General features: G+C 38.5%; 1 long non-coding RNA gene across 1 annotated transcript; it reads left to right on the top strand.

Annotated features, from left to right (window-relative positions):
• Positions 1 to 295: 295 nt before the first annotated feature.
• On the top strand, positions 296 to 5803 carry LOC146400870 (uncharacterized). The gene is made up of 2 exons (XR_014813560.1): positions 296 to 501; positions 2454 to 5803. It is a non-coding gene; the product is annotated as an uncharacterized LOC146400870 (long non-coding RNA).
• The last annotated feature ends 677 nt before the right edge of the window (positions 5804 to 6480 follow it).

Here is a 6480-nt window from a genome sequence, read left to right as displayed (position 1 = left end):
CTTAGCCAAAGACCCTGGACCTTGCCTTCAGCATCAGCACCCTCTGATCCCTGAGACTAGGGACTTTCCCTCCTGGCCCTTCTCTTGTGATTTTTGGATTAAAGTTTTCCCCTCTGCTAGAGGAGGAAGTAGACTGTTTTGCTGACCACGGTAGACCCTGTGCCTAGCACAATGTTTGGCAAAGATTAGCGCTAGGCAACCATTTGGACTATAAACTTCTGTTATGCTCTATGCCACATCGTACCAGCAGGTGGCACCAAAACGCATATAATCAACATCGAAGCTACTGGACTCTGGCAAAGCCGGAAGGCCAAGAGCAGTTTAGAATATCTGTTTCTCTATAACCAGTCTCTTGGGATAAACCATGATGGAAAATAATATAAGAAAGGGAGCGTATTTCCCAGCATCCATTTCCTTCTGTTTTGTGGCAGTCTGGAAGATGAAAATGGTATGGACAGAAAATGGAAAATAAGTCTGCTCATATGAAAATTTTACTCTAAGGTAATTAAAATACTTGCAAGGGCAGTTCTTGTTCTATTTTTTATGAAATGATAGTTTTGTTTTAAGGGTTCTGCAGTTTAATATTCAGAAGTATAAGACTGCTTTTAAGACTTCAGAGATAATCTGTCATAGAATTTAACAGAGAAGTTGCGGGTTCTCATATATTTTAGCCTCTCTTCTTCTATGACTTCATTTTGATGCATCTAAGATATGAATGTAGCAGTTTCGGATAGACATTATAACTGCTGGAAGACAAGAAAAGCCTAAATACATTCAAGCAATAGATAATCATCAGTTCCTGTTTACTTTAATTTCTAACTCTTCTGTGAACAAACATTTCACAAGGCTTTAAGCTCATTTGGCATCTCTCATTTATTTATCTTTTTCATTCATTAATTTTTTCACAAAGAAATGCTCTCCATGCCATAAATAATAAAATATATGACTGATAGCCCCTGTCCTCTGAGAGCTGTTACAATGTAATATTAGTATATTTGATGCTTCTTAATTTCACTGCTTCCACTTATATTACCTCTTCATTCCTTTCTCTCTTTGGACCTTTCAAAAGCAGCTAACTCCAGCCCAATAAAAAGATACGTGGTGCCGGGAAAAGTATTTTGATCATGATTGGAATTGGGATTTGAGGACAGAAATGATGATGAACTACTTTTTTTTTGCCATAGAATATGGAAGTATATTAAAAAATAAAATAGCATAATTTAACTTCATGATGATGAAATAATAAAATTATTAATATTTCCAACCACTTTACACATATTATTTCCCCTTAATAACAACCCCTGATGTGAACACTGTTATTGTCAATAATTTGTAAATGAGGAAGGAGGTATATTTGAAAATGTTTAGAAAATAGCACCAGCGACTGAGGGACAAAATGTCAGTTTTATGCTTGCTCCTCTTCTGCAGCCAGTGTTGATTTAAATGTCTTGATGGTAGACCTAAGGTAGCGGGTCTTTTCTTGGACTTAAAGATCCAAAATTAAACCCCTTAGAAGTAGGAGGGAAGTTGCACTACAGTAAATAGTATTGTGAAGTTCTTGGTATTAGTCCTGCTAAGGACAGTCCATGAGATCCTTGAGATCACAGGAAGACATCAAGTCTTAAGCAATGACGTTTCAATACATTACTGGGTAGAGTTCAATGGAAGAATTCCTCTGTGACTTGTTTCAACTTTTTGAAGAGATAATCTTAAACCAATAGGTATTCTGTTAAGCTCAAAGAAAGAGAGATGAAACACAATTTTCTTAAAGTTTATGAATCATAGGACTCTTCCTTTTCATATACCCAATCTCTCATGAATTACAACGGACCTGTTTTCAGCAAAAATCTGCAAACAAGTATACGTCAGAATGATGAGAAAAGAGAAGAATGGCTTTTCTGTAGTTTTGAGTGTAAGGGGGAAAAATCCAACCTGAAAATTTTGGGGGGAAATGTTGACATTAGTCTTTGGCTATTGTGGCCATACCCGTGATTCCTATGGCAACAGGCAGCAAAACAGTGACATAGTCTCGGTTTGAGTGCCAAGTTTAGGAAACTAGTCACACCCTGCACAGCTCAAAGGGCTGCCTCCTTCTCCCTCCTTTCCTGGCTAAGTGGCTATTGAAAGAGCAAAACCACAGAGACACTCATCAGTATCAGAGACAATATTAATTAAATCATACTTTTATTTATCCATTCATTTTTTTTCAGCAAATATTTACAGTCAAGCTGCCTGGAAACATTTTCCCTAGAGGTAAAGCCAGTTCTTAAAGAAAACCTTTTATACAGCTTGACCTGTTTTTTTGGTAAAGAGGCTCTCTGGCAATAATGATGCTTTTTTCATGTTTGTTTAAAAAAAACCCCATGATGCCTAAAAGTTTATCAGCTTGATCCGTCTATATTCACAGGCTATCAGGGCAATAAAAATGACTCTACAACATCTTTTTTTTCTAGAACCTCTGAATCTGTTTAAAGTGGAGCTCCTGTAAGAGGGAGAGTCTGCCGAAGCCACCAGTACCACGTTTCCAACTCAAGCTCTCAGAAAATGATTTTTCTTGCCTGATAAAGCCTTTTGATTTGGTTTTTAATTTTTGAACTTGAAAGAGTTTATATTCCAAAGAGCAAATGTGGAACAAACAAATAACAGTATCAAAAAATGAAATGGAGGCGTTCTCTTATAGGACAGCGGGCTAAGGATCTGGTGGTGTCGTTGCAGCAGCTTGGGTAGCTGCTGTAGCACAGGTTCCCTCCCTGGCTTGGGAACTTCCACATGCTATGGGTGTGGTGAAAAAAAATTTTTTTAAGGACCACACCTGCTTCACATGGAAGTTCCCAGGCTAAGGGTCAAATTAGAGCTGCAGCTCCCGGCCTACATCACAGCCACAGCAATGTGGGATACAACCTATGCTGCAGCTCAAGGCAACGCAGGATCCTTAACCCACAAGGCCAGGGATTGAACTCACATCCTCACGGATACTAATCAGGTTCTTAACCTGCTGAGACACAACGGGAACTCCAAAAAATTTTGTTTTGTTTCATTTTGTTTAAAGAAATGGAGAAAAATAAAAATGCAAAAACAAATTTGTAAATCAGTTGTATATTAGGCACCTTATGTACATTATTTTATGCAATTTTTTTTTCAACAAGTGCATTAGTGAGATGGCATATTTCCCATATTTTACAGATAAGAAATGTGGGCAGCATGTAGCCCAAGGTTACATCATTGGTCTTGGGTTGGGCAGAGCCAAGATTCCAACTCAAATCCATCTGACTCCAAACTCAGGATCTTTTTACCACACATAAGCAGAAACGACTGCTTTCACTGAACAATTGTTGTTAACACATCGTTCAAGCAGGGTCTGTTAGAGTGTTATTGATTGTGATGTACATAATTTCACTTAAATAAAATACAATTAACATCATGAGAGAACACAAAAACTCAAATGACATTGGTTCATGGCAAAACTTGGGAGATCCACAGTGCATTACTATGAAGAGGTGGCTTCCCAATTACTGACTGACTCACGCACTTCCTTTAGAATATGGTAAGAGTATGAAGGGGATGATTGTTCTAACCAGAGGGCACTAAGCTTATTTAGAAAGAAAATGTTTACGTTCTGCATGAATATTAGATAATTAGAAAAACTGTAGCATTCGTGTCACAGAATCATTGGAACACCCATTCATTCAATTACAAACTCAGTCATGTGTTAAAATAAATATTATGTACCAGGCACTGTTCTAGTTGCTGAAGACTATGCCAAGAGAATTAAGATGTACTATCCACTTATGTAATGTACTCAGAACTGTTTACAAGTACCTACTTTATCCCAAGCACAAATTTAGGCACTTGGGATACTTCAGTGAATAAAACAGGTAACATATATGCTCACATGGTGCTAATAGTCTCCTGGAAGAGCTAAAACACAAACAAGCAGGACAGTTGGTGCTATGGGGCAAAATAAAATTAGGCCAAGGGAGTAGGGAGTATGGGACTAAAGAGATAGGATTAAAACAGGGTGGTAAGAAAAGGTCTCACTGGGAGAATGATGTCCATCAAATATTGAAGAAGATGTGGGAATAAGTCAAGTAAATATCTTGGGAACAGATATTTCATTCAGAGAAATGAGCAAGTGCAAAGGCTCTGAAGGAACCGTGTGCCAGAGGTACTTGAGCAGGAGTAACCAGATTGTGTGTCTTCGAACCTGCCTTTAAAGGGCAGGTTAAGGATGTTGGCTCTCAATCTTGGAAAGATAGGGAACCATTGGAAGACTATGAACTGATGAATGATATGACCTGACTTAGGTTTTAGGAGGATCCCTCTGGCTTGAATTATAGTAATACTTCTAAGTGGTGCCCAGCTTCTAGCCTTGCTCTCTTATAATCTAGTCTCATCACAGAAGCCAGAGTAACTTTTCCTACATGCCATATCAGAATCCAGCAGGAGTCAGCCCTCAAAGGCATTCTCAGAGATCCTTTGAGGAAAGCAAATAGAACTAAGCCATATATGTCTGCAGAAGTGGGGTTGGTCTCTATAGACACATATGCGTCGTCATTAAAAAAGCATGGTCAGAGTTCCAGAGTTCCCATTAAGGTGCAGCGGGAATGAATCTGACTAGTAACCATGAGGTTGTGGGCTTGATCTCTGGCCTCACTCAGTGTTGCTGTGAGCTATGGTGTAGGTCGAAGATGTGGTTCAGATCCTGCATTGCTGTGGCTGTGGCCATGGCCAGAAGCTGTACCTCCAATTCAACCCCTAGCCTGGGAACCTCCATATGCCACAGGAGTGGCCCTAAAAAACAAACAACAACAACAAAAAAGCAACATCAAAGTGCCATTTATATTTGCTACAATGAAGATTGAAACATGAGCGCTTGATATGACAAACCCATAGCTAATGTCATACTCAGTGGTGAAAATTGAAAGCTATTCTTCTAAGATCAGGAAAACAAGGATGTATACTCTTGTCGTCTTAGGTTGCAGAGGCCTCTGCTGTGCCTGCCAAGGTTTTCTTGCACATGTTGAATGGTTGAGCAGCTATCATCTTCCCTTGACCCCTGACCTCAAACAGTGGTGTCCTGAGGCAGGTAGAAGCGTGAATGTGAGCTTGCCTCCTAACTTACTAAAACATACCTTTCTCTTCCCTGGATGTCCTGACCAAAGCAATTAGGCAAGAAAGAGGAATAAAAGACTTTACAGATTGGAAAGGTAATATGAGAAAAAGAATGTGTGTGTATATATACACATATGACTGAGTCACCTTGTTGTACAGCAGCAATTGACACAACATTGTCAATCAACTAAACTTTAAAAAATTAATATATATAGGCCACATACATTCTCAAACATTCAAGATCTTTAAAAATGTAGCATATGTTCCCTTTTTGAACATAATGTATGGTGTTGATCTCCATATAGTATATGTGCTTTGCTGACTACAATTTTGCAGAAACAAAAATATATATGCATTGGGTGATGGCCTAAGTGCTACATTAGCCTCACTTGTCCCCTGCAATTGGCTACTTGAATGAGCACACCATTGCATTTCTAAGTGTAAGTAGACACCAAAGACCATCTATACCATAGACAAGTCTTTTTGACTTTAGCTTGAGTCAGCCAGTAAGTCTATTGTAAGTTAATAGTACTGTTTTATGGTCATAGTTACAAAAATACTGGAGTCTCTCTACACCATTTCATATAGAGTTTACACTATGGGATTACCTTTTAGGAATTTTAATAGGATCAGCATATTCAATGTTTAAGAGCACAGCCTTTGGGATCAATAAATGTAGTTTACAACTGTGTGATGTTGGTTAAGTCACTTAGCCTCTCTAAGCCTCAGTTACTCAGCCTTAAAATGGAGGTCATTAGCCATCAAATATTAACCAAGTGTATAGAGTGTACTGATCAAAGGACCTGGAATGTAGTAGAGTGTCTGTAAGTCAGTTGACCTTTTGCATATTGTAACTTAGGTTGAGTCTGTAAGTCAAAGTTGTTTTTACTGTCAAAAATCATTTACATAAAGGCAAAGTAATTATCATATTTTAGAATATGGTCCTTATGATCAACAAACATTTGCTGGACACCTGGTCTCTGTGAGACCATGGTTAGATGGTAATGGTGCTCAGATGAGTAACATGTGATCTCTAGCTTCACAAAGATTGTGGTCTTTAGAGAGACAGAGAGAGCCACGCACCCGAGATGGTTCTAATATTATATGGATATTGTTAAGAGAGACAAGCACAGAGTTTCTAATCCACATTTCTCAGAGAGACTTTTGCAAAACATCTCATCACAGGTCTCAATCTGTGCTTACGAATAATCTGAGGACTTTTCTAAATGCAATTACTTACCAGCATTTTTATCCACTGATGAAGAAGGAATCTCCATCTTTAACAGGTGATTCTTGCTCCTAAACCTTGGCATCCACTGGTTTGTAGGAATACAGAGGAAAACACTTTTATCTCAACCCAGAGGTTCA

The sequence above is a fragment of the Sus scrofa genome, chromosome 8 (assembly GCF_054392235.1).
Source record: "Sus scrofa isolate SSC_HxYL_T2T_F1_AM1 chromosome 8, Sscrofa_HxYL_maternal_Yorkshire_Landrace_v2.0, whole genome shotgun sequence".
Taxonomy (NCBI): domain Eukaryota; kingdom Metazoa; phylum Chordata; class Mammalia; order Artiodactyla; family Suidae; genus Sus; species Sus scrofa.
The sequence above is the reverse complement of the archived record's forward strand: the minus strand, read 5'-3'. Positions and strand labels throughout refer to the sequence as shown.